Source organism: Nerophis ophidion, linkage group LG17, assembly GCF_033978795.1.
Source record: "Nerophis ophidion isolate RoL-2023_Sa linkage group LG17, RoL_Noph_v1.0, whole genome shotgun sequence".
Classification (NCBI taxonomy): domain Eukaryota; kingdom Metazoa; phylum Chordata; class Actinopteri; order Syngnathiformes; family Syngnathidae; genus Nerophis; species Nerophis ophidion.
In genome coordinates, this window is record NC_084627.1 from 28,193,351 (window position 1) to 28,206,339 (window position 12,989).

The window sequence follows — 12,989 nt, forward strand, 5'->3', positions numbered from 1 at the left end:
ATCTGTGTTGCTGAATCTTTTGCAATTTGTTCAATTAATATTTGAGAAGTCACAATAGAAAGATGGAGTTGGGAAGCTTTAGCCTTTAGCCACACAAACACATGGACACACCCCTTCAACTATCAGGTACTGTTAAACTCACTAAAACACTAGTAACACAATAGAAAGATAAGGGATTTCCCAGAACTATCCTAGTAAATGTGTCTAAAAACATCTGAATTTGTCACATTGCAATCGCGTTTTTTTTTCTAACTTTTTTTTTTTTTTTTCCTAGTCCGTCGCTATCAATATCCTCAAACACGAATCTTTCACCCTCGCTCAAATTAATGGGGAAATTGTCGTTTTCTTGGTCCGCACTTTTTGTTGGAGGCTCCTATTAAAAACAATGTGAATATGTGAGGAGCCATCAACATGTGACGTCATCGTCTGCGACTTCCGGTAAAGGCAGGACTTTTCTATTAGCGACCAAAAGTTGCGAACTTTATCGTGGATGTTCTCTACTAAATCCTTTCAAAAAAAATTTGGCAATATCGCGAAATGATCAAGTATGACACATAGAATGGACCTGCTATCCCCGTTTAAATAAGAAAATTTCATTTCAGTAGGCCTATAAAGGGGAACAGTATCACCAGACCTATGTAAGCGTCAGTATATACCTTGATGTTGCAGAAAAAAGACCATATATTTTTTTAACCTATTTCCGAACTCAAAATGGGCGAGTTAAACGCCTTTCTGTTTATCCCTCTCTGAGCGACGACGTCAGAATGTGACGTCACATCGGTCATCAACGCCATTTTCCCTACCACATCGAGTCAAATCAGCTCTGTTATTTTCCGTTTTTTCGACTGGTTTCCGTACCTTGGAGACATCATGCCTCGTCGGTGTGTTGTCGGAGGGTGTAACAACACGATCAGGGACGGATTCAAGTTGATTTACGTAGAATGTGCATCGATTAGCATGGCATGCTAATTGTTGCTAACATGCTATTTAGGCTAGCTGTGTGCATTATGCCTGATTTGTAGCTATATTTACATCCAGCCTTTCCCTCCACCCACATTTAATGCCAAACAAACACATACCAATCGACGGATTTAAGTTGCTCCAGTGTCAAGAGATGCGAAAGTCCCTCGTTTGTTTTTTACTGGCGATGCTACGATTGAGATGGCACAGAAATGGCAAGAATGTCTGGATATCCTGTGACACTCAAAGCAAATGCATTCCCAACGATAAAGTCAACCAAATCACAAAGTGTTGTTGTTATTGACTTACTGATCCAGTGTCAATGCGAAAGTCCTGATCGGTTGGTCTGCACATTTTACCGGCGATGCTAACGCCGAATAGCGTCAATAGCTATTTGCTCAATAGCTTCAGTTTCTTCTTTAATTTCGTTTTCGCTATCTGCCTCCATACTCCAACCGTCCGTTTCAATACATGCGTAATCTGTTGAATTGCTTAAGCCGCTGAAATCCGAGTCACAGGAAAATCGACAGTGGCTTCACAGATAGCGAAAATCAAGCACTTTAAAGCTTTTTTTAGGGATATTCCGGGAGATGTAAAACATTTTTAAAAAACTTTGAAAAATAAAATAAACCACTGGGAATTGATTTTTGTTGGTTTTAACCCTTCTGAAATTGTGATAATGTTCCCCTTTAAAGCTTCACAACAAACAAAGAAATACCGGCTGTGTTTCAGTGCTAAAGACAGCTGCAATCCACCGTTGTCCACCAACAGCATTGTTCTTTATAGTCTCCATTATTAAATGAACAAATTGCAAAAGATTCAGCAACACAGATGTCCAAATTACTGTGTAATTATGCCGTTAAAGCCGACTGCTTTTAGCCGTGTTTGGTGCAGCGCTAATATTTCCTTACAGTCCATGATGTCACGCGTACACATCATTCCGCGACGTTTTCAACAAGAAACTCGCGGAAAATTTTAAATTGCAATTTAGTAAACTAAAAAGGCCGTATTGGCATGTGTTGCAATGTTAATATCTCATCATTGATATATAGACTATCAGACTGCGTGGGTTTCAGTTGGCCTTTAAGCAGTCATCAAGCAACTGAAAACTATTAAAAATGAATTAACTGCTTTAAATAAAAAGAAAAACAAATAGAATTACATCATTGGCATGCAAACTATTCATAAATGCATACATTCTAGTGGTTTCACAAACATATGTTCACTAATCAATATTGACCTGTAACCTTCCATTGTTTCCTGAAGTCGCTATATGGGCTTTTATTCCAAACCATGATCCATTGAAGCCACACACCAACGTGACGCGTGCAGCAAAATAGTCATCTTGTGTAACTTGTGGAACGTTTGCTGATATCAAATAATCCATAAGACTAATGTGCCAGCATCAATGTTAGCTGGGCTGTGATGGCCGCCGCTGGGAGTCTGACCTCTCCGTAGGCTGTGTGTGTGTGTGTGTGTGTGTGTGTGTGTGTGTGTGTGTGTGTGCGTGCGTGCGTGCGTGCGTGCGTGCGTGCGTGCGTGCGTGCGTGCGTGTGTGTGATGAAAGCACGGTGCCGTGTCTGCAGACCTTCATCCAGTCCATTAGCACCACACCCTCTGCCCATTCCTCTATTGACCCCTGCATGTTTTATTCTACTTACTTACTACCAACAGACGAAATGGAATACATTCATTTTTGCCCTCAAAATTCTACACACAATACCCCATTATGACAATGCGAATTTTATATATATTTTTATTTTGCAAATTTGTTAAAAATATAAAAAATCAGTCTTCACAGTCAGAGTGTGTAACGCCATGTTACGCCTTCAAGATATTCTCAGTAATGCTGTGACGTGTGACTGCATCAAACAAAAACCTGGTCAGTGCATTTTTTTTTTCACCTGACTTGAACTGGACTATAATCACCTGACTTGATCTGGTCTACATCACCTGACTTGACCTGGACTACAATCACCTGACTGACTTGACCTGGACTATAATGACTTTACTTGACCTGGACTACATCACCTGACTTGACCTAGACTATGATCACCTGACTTGACCTGGACTACATCCCCTGACTTGGCCTGGACTACAATCACCTGACTGACTTGACCTGGACTATAATGACTTTACTTGACCTGGAATATATCACCTGACTTGACCTAGACTATAATCACCTGACTTGTCCTGGACTACATCACCTGACTTGACCTGGACTATAATCACCTGACTTGACCTTGACTACATCACCTGACTTGTCCTGGACTAGATCACCTGACTTGAATCACCTGACTTGACCTTGACTACATCACTTAACTTGACCTGGACTATAATCACCTGACTTGAACTGGACTATATCACCTGACTTGAATCACCTGACTTGACCTTGACTACATCACCTGACTTGATCTGGACTACTCCCCTGACTTGACCTGGACTACAATCACCTGACTTGACCTGGACTACATCACCTGACTTGACCTGGACTATAATCACCTGACTTGACCTGGACTACATCACCTGACTTGACCTGGACTACATCACCTGACTTGTCCTGGACTACATCACCTGACTTAAATCACCTGACTTGACCTGGACTACATCACCTGACTTGACTTGGACTACATCACCTGACTTGACCTGGACTGTAATCACCTGACTTGACCTGGACTACATCACCTGACTTGACCTGGACTATAACCACCTGACTTGACCTTGACTACATCACCTGACTTGTCCTGGACTACATCACCTGACTTGACTTGGACTACATCACCTGACTTGACCTGGACTGTAATCACCTGACTTGACCTGGACTACATCACCTGACTTGACTTGGACTACATCACCTGACTTGACCTGGACTGTAATCACCTGACTTGACCTGGACTACATCACCTGACTTGACCTGGACTATAACCACCTGACTTGACCTTGACTACATCACCTGACTTGTCCTGGACTACATCACCTGACTTGACCTTGACTACATCACTTAACTTGACCTGGACTATAATCACCTGACTTGAACTGGACTATATCACCTGACTTGAATCACCTGACTTGACCTTGACTACATCACCTGACTTGATCTGGACTACATCCCCTGACTTGACCTGGACTACAATCACCTGACTGACTTGACCTAGACTATAATGACTTTACTTGACCTGGACTACATCCCCTGACTTGGCCTGGACTACAATCACCTGACTGACTTGACCTGGACTATAATGACTTTACTTGACCTGGAATATATCACCTGACTTGACCTAGACTATAATCACCTGACTTGTCCTGGACTACATCACCTGACTTGACCTGGACTATAATCACCTGACTTGACCTTGACTACATCACCTGACTTGTCCTGGACTAGATCACCTGACTTGAATCACCTGACTTGACCTTGACTACATCACTTAACTTGACCTGGACTATAATCACCTGACTTGAACTGGACTATATCACCTGACTTGAATCACCTGACTTGACCTTGACTACATCACCTGACTTGATCTGGACTACTCCCCTGACTTGACCTGGACTACAATCACCTGACTTGACCTGGACTACATCACCTGACTTGACCTGGACTATAATCACCTGACTTGACCTGGACTACATCACCTGACTTGACCTGGACTACATCACCTGACTTGTCCTGGACTACATCACCTGACTTAAATCACCTGACTTGACCTGGACTACATCACCTGACTTGACTTGGACTACATCACCTGACTTGACCTGGACTGTAATCACCTGACTTGACCTGGACTACATCACCTGACTTGACCTGGACTATAACCACCTGACTTGACCTTGACTACATCACCTGACTTGTCCTGGACTACATCACCTGACTTGACTTGGACTACATCACCTGACTTGACCTGGACTGTAATCACCTGACTTGACCTGGACTACATCACCTGACTTGACTTGGACTACATCACCTGACTTGACCTGGACTGTAATCACCTGACTTGACCTGGACTACATCACCTGACTTGACCTGGACTATAACCACCTGACTTGACCTTGACTACATCACCTGACTTGTCCTGGACTACATCACCTGACTTGACCTTGACTACATCACTTAACTTGACCTGGACTATAATCACCTGACTTGAACTGGACTATATCACCTGACTTGAATCACCTGACTTGACCTTGACTACATCACCTGACTTGATCTGGACTACATCCCCTGACTTGACCTGGACTACAATCACCTGACTGACTTGACCTAGACTATAATGACTTTACTTGATCTGGACTACACCCCCTGACTTGACCTGGACTATAATCACCTGACTTGACCTGGACTACATCACCTGACTTGACCTGGACTACATCACCTGACTTGTCCTTGACTACATCACCTGACTTAAATCACCTGACTTGACCTGGACTACATCACCTGACTTGACTTGGACTACATCACCTGACTTGACCTGGACTACATCACCTGACTTGACCTGGACTATAACCACCTGACTTGACCTTGACTACATCACCTGACTTGTCCTGGACTACATCACCTGACTTGACTTGGACTACATCACCTGACTTGACCTGGACTGTAATCACCTGACTTGACCTGGACTACATCACCTGACTTGACTTGGACTACATCACCTGACTTGACCTGGACTGTAATCACCTGACTTGACCTGGACTACATCACCTGACTTGACCTGGACTATAACCACCTGACTTGACCTTGACTATAATCACCTGACTTGACCTGGACTACATCACCTGACTTGAATCACCTGACTTGACCTGGACTACATCACCTGACTTGACCTGGACTATAATCACCTGACTTGACCTGGACTACATCACCTGACTTGTCCTGGACTACATCACCTGACTTGAATCACCTGACTTGACCTGGACTTTAATCACCTGACTTAACCTGGACTACATTACCTGACTTGACCTGGACTACATCACCTGACTTGAATCACCTGACTTGACCTGGACTACATCACTTGACTTGACCTGGACTATAATCACCTGACTTGACCTGGACTTTAATAACCTGACTTGACCTGGACTATAATCACTTGACTTGACCTGGACTTTAATCACCTGACTTGACCTGGACTACATCACCTGACTTGACCTGGACTATAATCACCTGACTTGACCTGGACTATAATCACCTGACTTGACCTGGGCTACATCACCTGGGAATGATGAAACCAGCAAAGCTAAACGTCAATTTGTAAAGTATTTACATCAGGGGTCTCAGACACGCGGCCTGCGGGCCAATTTCGGCCCGCGAGACGTTATTTTGCAGCCAACACCTTGATATGTAAATTTAGTGTTAGTGTGGCCCGCGAGTTTTATATGAATGGCGCTTGACAGCGTCATATTTGCTATAATTACCAACCCTCACAAATTTTATAGGAGACTCCGGAATATCAGGCTATCATTCAAGCAGGCATGTGATTCTTCTGTCTAAAGTAGGAATTACGTCTTTTTTAATCTCGGGGTTAAAAAAAAAGATCACATATCGACCAATCAACTACGGCGTAATATAGGTTATATTACGCCGTAGTTGATTGGTCGATATGTTCCTTGTGACCAATCAGGACATCTGTTATGAATGATGATGTTATTACCGCCATTTTCCAAATGTATAACGATGTCGGTTCTCGAGAGAATTTACGCTTTACGAGTAAAACAATCAATCAATCAATCAATCGATGTTTATTTATATAGCCCTAAATCACAAATGTCTCAAAGTAGTGTACAAACCATTATGACTACAACATCCTCGTAAGAACCCACATAAGGGCAAGGAAAACTCACACCCAGTGGGCAGGGAGAATTCACGAATTCACACCCAGTGGGACGCCAGTGACAATGCTGACTATGAGAAACCTTGGAGAGGACCTCAAATATGGATAATGATCTCGGCATCTTTAGTGGACAAAATGGAGCGAATTTTAGCGATATTACGGAGATGAAAGAAGGCCGTTTTAGTAACGCTTTTAATGTGTGACTCAAACGAGAGAGTTGGGTCGAAGATAATACCCAGATTTTTTACAGAGTCACCTTGTTTTATTATTTGGTTGTCAAATGTTAAAGTTGTATTACTAAATAGAGGTCGGTGTCTAGCAGGACCGATAATTAGCAATTCCGTTTTTTTGGCGTTAAGTTGCAAAAAATTAGCGGACATCCATTGTTTAATTTCATCAAGACACGCTTCCAACTGACTACAATCCGGCGTGTTGGTCAGCTTTAGGGGCATGTAGAGTTGGGTGTCATCAGCATAACAGTGAAAGCTAACACCGTATTTGCGTATGACGTCACCCAGCGGCAGCATGTAGATGCTGAAGAGTGCAGGGCCAAGGACCGAACCCTGGGGAACTCCACACGTTACCTTAACATAGTCCGAGGTCACATTGTTATGGGAGATGCACTGCACCCTGTCAGTAAGATAAGAGTTAAACCAAGACAGGGCTAAGTCTGACATACCAATTCGTGTTTTGATACGCTCTAATAAAATATTCTGATCGACGGTATCGAAAGCAGCGCTAAGATCGAGGAGCAGCAACATAGATAACGCATCAGAATCCATCGTTAGCAATAGATCATTAGTAATTTTTGCGAGGGCTGTCTCAGTAGAGTGATTTGCCCTGAAACCGGATTGAAAGGTTTCACATAGATTGTTAAACGCTAAGTGTTCATTTAGCTGCTCTGCAACAATTTTTTCCAGGATTTTCGAAATAAAGGGAAGGTGAGGTCAGGATCGAAGTTAGGTCTTTTAAGGAGAGGATGAATAACCTCTTTTTTGAATGCAAGGGGAACAGTGCCCGAGGAAAGTGATACGTTTATAATATTTAGCACTGATGGACCTAATAATACAGAAAGCTCCTTGATAAGTTTCCCAGGAAGAGGGTCAAGTAAACATGTTGTTTGTTTTATTCCATTTACACGTTGTAAGAATTCTTCTAATGTTATTTCATCAAAACGAGAGTAACTATTTTGGATATTTGCAGTATCCGCCCTATATACAGTCATATCTGTGTTAATAGAACCCAGTTGTAGCTGGGACGCATTGTCTTTAATCTCCTTTCTAGTAAGTTAAATTTTCTTATTAAAGAACTTCATACAGTCATCTGCCGAATGGGTGGAGCTACTGGAAGGAGTCCCTTGTTGGGTTAGCGATGCTACTGTACTAAACAAAAATTTTGGATCGTTTTTATTAAGGCGGATGAGATTTGAGTAATAATTAGTTTTAGCTAAGGTAAGCATGCGTTTATAAGTTATTAAACTATCACTCCATGCTTGATGGTGCACCTCAAGTTTAGTCGTGCGCCATTTGCGTTCCAGCTTTCTACATAATAATTTCTGAGCTCTAGTTTCTTCAGTAAACCATGGCGTACGCCTTTCTGGAGCCTTTTTTTAACTTCAGCGGTGCTATACTATCAATGGTTTCGCGCAGGGCCTTGTTAAAGTTGTTAGTGAGGTTATCAATAGAGCCCACATACTTTGGGAATGGTGCCATTACCGAGGGCAGTAGGCCAGCAAGAGTCGTTGTTGTGGCCGTATTAATGTTGCGGCTGCTATAGCGGTTATTATTATTATTATTAGCTTGCCGAACATGAGTCTGAACTTCGAATTTTATAAGGTAATGATCGGACATTACTTTAGTGTACAGGAGTATCATAACTTTGGAAACGGTGATACCTCTGACAAGCACTAGGTCTATCGTATTACCGCTGCGATGCGTCAGTTCATTTATTATTTGTGTAAGACTACAGCTATCAATTATAGTCTGGAGCGCCACGCACGGTGGGTCCGATGGGGTATTCATATGGATATTAAAGTCCTCCATTATAATTATATTATCGGCGTGCGTCACTACATCAGCAACAAACTCTGAGAATTCACTGATAAAGTCCGAACAGGGCCCTGGGGGGCGGTAGATAACAGCCAGGCACAGAGGCAGCGGTGTGGCAGACTTCGTAGAAAGCACCTCAAACGATTTATATTTATTATTTAAGTAAGGACTAAAGTTAAAGTTTTCGTTTTATATTAGTGCGACCCCCCCCCCTCCACTTTTAAGGGGACGGGCAATATGCGAATTCGTATAGTTAGGAGGAGATGCCTCATTTATCGCAAAAAAGTTGTCTGGTTTAAGCCAGGTTTCGCTAACACCGATGACGTTAAGGTTGTTGTCTCTAATGACCTCATTAACTAATAACGTTTTGGGAGACAATGATCTGATGTTTAGAAAGCCCATATTATAGGTAGTGGGCTGTTTTAAGGAGTTGTTGATGAAATTATCCGTAGTAGCAATGTTAATAATGTTGCGTTTATTATGCGCAGTGCACTTAAAATAATTACGACCATATCTAGGAATTGATATGACGGGAATTTTCAGTTTGTCTACTTGGTGCTGCGATAAACTGAACGCTTCATAATTTGCCACCTCAGTAGAACGCATGTCTAACTCTGACATAGTCATAGTCATAGCAGAAAAACCATTATGTGAGTTGTGTATTATTCTACAAAAATTGCTATGTGTACAGGGATTATCCAGCCTGGCGCTGGCTAGTTCTAGCTTAACTGACTCCATACCCAGGCTAGCAGGCTCTGTAATTGCCTGTGACCGGGCTTGCTGTAGTGCAGTTAGTCAATGCAAAATATATCTTCCGAGACAAGAGGATAGCGCCTTCCTGGTTAGGGTGAAGGCCGTCTCGCCTAAGCAAGCCAGGTTTGCCCCAGAAAGAGGGCCAATTATCAATAAACGTAAATCCCTGTTGTCTACAGAAGCTTTCCAGCCACTTGTTAAGAGAGACTAATCTGCTATACCTCTCATCATTGCCTCTCCCAAGCAGGGGACCAGAGACAATTACTCGATGCCTGGACATCTTTCTAGCGAGATTAAAAGCCCTGGCTATGTTTCTCTTTGTAATCTCTGATTGTCTCATCCTAACGTCATTGGAGCCAACGTGTATAACTATATTCGCATAACTAGTGGTGCGGTTAGCCTGTCGTACGTGTTTACTAGGCCTGTTGCGAGTTAGCTCCCTAAGATTAGCTTCTATGTCAGGTGCTTTGCCCCCGGGAATACACTTAATTGTGGCTGGTTTGCTAAGCTTTATGTTTCGGGTGATGGAGTCCCCTATGACTAAAGTGTGATGCCCGGTAGACTGGGGTGTAGGACTAGCTAAAGGGCTAAATCTGTTATGCGTCTCAACCGGTACACCGTAGCTTGTAGGCCGCTTAGGGCTGCTACAAGCTGGGCTAGTTAGCTCGCTACAGCTAACGCTAGCAGATGTGTCCGCAACATCTAAAGTTACGAAATTACACTGCTCTAACTGGCGGACACGGCTCTCTAGCAGAGCCAACCTATCCATGAGTAAGGTAAACGAAGCGCAGGAAGCCATACTCACAGAACTTTATGTCGCCGAGTGGAGTGCCAGCTGTCTTCGGGAAGTGGTGGTCACGGTGGTGGGGGTGTAGCTTCCTTCAGACCGGCGCTGCCTTTCTCCGCTAGCCTCGTTAGCTTAGCCGCTAGCTAGCTGAGGGCGGAGTGGTGAGACAGAGATCGGGTGATTTGCAAGTTAAATTGAACTATTAAATATGTTCGAGAAGTTGTAAATAAAGCTGCAAAACAGTTAAAAGCACACAGATAGAACGATACTTAGCTTTTTTGCAACAAGAGCAGTAAGCGAGCAGTCATTCACATTGACATTGATAAACATGTCAAAAATAAGTTTCGATGGGATTGGCTGGAAAGGGAAATCACTGATACTATTGGGAAGAAGGAAGTTACGACTTTGTTCGGCGATTTTATGCTGAAAATCGATTGTCCTGGAAAAGTTTTGTGCACATGGTGTCATGAGAATATTGACTATGGATCACAAGGTTTCAAGGCTTTGGAAGTACATGCGAAACACCAAAAACATATAAAATAAACTTTTCACTAGCTGGTACTTTTGGATATCAACCGAAAGTGAGCAAACCTTACGGACTTCATCCTTTGTTTACATCGACAACTGCCGTAGACATCCTGAGGAAAGATCCACCCAAACAACCCACTTCAGTTGCAGACACGGTAGTCAATAATGAGGTAAGATAAAAAATATTTGCTTGCGAAATACGCATGTTTGTTTTAAATATTAACCAATTATTGCTTTGCGAAATATAAATGGGTTTTTCTAAAAATAAAAAGCCAAGTGAAAATATATTATGAAATTACAGAAATTCAAAGAGTCGCATTATTTATTCCAGTTAACAATTTATTTGAAATAAATGTGCATATAATACAATTTTGTAATATTAAGTTCTTATGTAGTCTAATGTTAGGGAAAACTCATGTTAGGGCTTTTCGAGCATGTAAATGTGTGAAGTGAACTGAAGTAATGTGGTAAAACTGTAAATAAACTGTAGATAATAACACTGATCAATGTGACACCTGTGGATGTGAAATGAACACAAGATGCAAATATTAGTGACTAAATACTGTTGGGACTGAAGCATATACAGTGATTCATTAGGATAATTGGGGTATATAGGTTCTATTAATGATGTTTTCATGTCTTTAAACACTAAAATATTTTCTTCAAATGGTGCTGTCTTTGTTAATTTTAGCATGTTAAATTGGTGAAAAACCAGGGCTGTTTCCCCTCCAAACCCCCGGAAATGTTTTCAGTCTTTATCATTGTGGTCAAATCACATGCCTGTTCAGGGTAATCATTCCCGCGAACAACAATGTTCAATGAGTACTGTGTTGACACTGCCTTTGACGCCCTCTACATCTTGTACTAACAGCGTACCATTCCAGACATTTCTGTATTTGGCTTTTATGAACACAAGTCATAGCATCCACCTTTTCATCAAACATACAGCAGACAGTCTAAGCCACATGTTCAGTAAGGTTTCTGCAAACACGTGTCAGTGACTGCAAGGCATACTTACAGTTCACACTGACGGTGGCTGTATAAACAAGTTTAACACTGTTACAAATATGCGCCACACTGTGATCCCACACCAATCAAGAATGACAAAGACATTTTGGGAGAACAACCGCACCGTAACACAACATAAACACAACACAACACAACAAATACCCAGAACTCCTTGCAGCACTAACTTTTCCAGGATGCAACAATATATATCTCGCCCACCTCAACCTCCTCATGCTCTCTCAGGAAGAGCATGTCCCAAATTCCAAATTTTGAGGCATGTTAAAAAGAAAGAAAGAACTTTGTGACTTCAATAATAAATATGGCAGTGCCATGTCGGCATTTTTTTACATCACTTGAGTTGATTTGACATGCACCTGGGGATAGGCCCCTCCCACCTCCAAAGACATGCACCTGGGGATAGGTTGATTGGCAACACTAAATGGTCCCTAGTGTGTGAATGTGAGTGTGAATGTTGTCTGTCTATCTTTAATCCCCAAACCACATTTACTGTGTCTTTAATCACACTTACTGTGTCTTTAATCACCAAATCACACTTACTGTGTCTTTAATCACCAAAACACATTAACTGTGTCTTTAATCACATTTACTGTGTCTTTAATCACTAAATCACACTTACTGTGTCTTTAATCACCAAAACAAATTAACTGTGTCTTTAATCACACTTACTGTGTCGTTAATCACCAAATCACACCCACTGTGTCTTTAATCACCTAACCACACTTCCTGTATCGTTAATCACACTTTCTGTGTCTTTAATCACCAAATCCCACTTACTCTGTCTTTAATCACCAAATCCCACTTACTGTGTCTTTAATCATACTTCCTGTGTCTTTAATCACCAAAAACACACTTCCTTTGTCTTTAATCACCAAATCCCACTTACTGTGTCTTTAATCACAGTTACTGTGTCTTTAATCACCAAAAACACACTTCCTTTGTCTTTAATCACCAAATCACGCTTACTGTGTCTTTAATCACACTTACTGTGGCTTTAATCAGCAAACCATATTTACTGTGTCTTTAATCACACTTACTGTGTCTTTAAGCAAACCACAC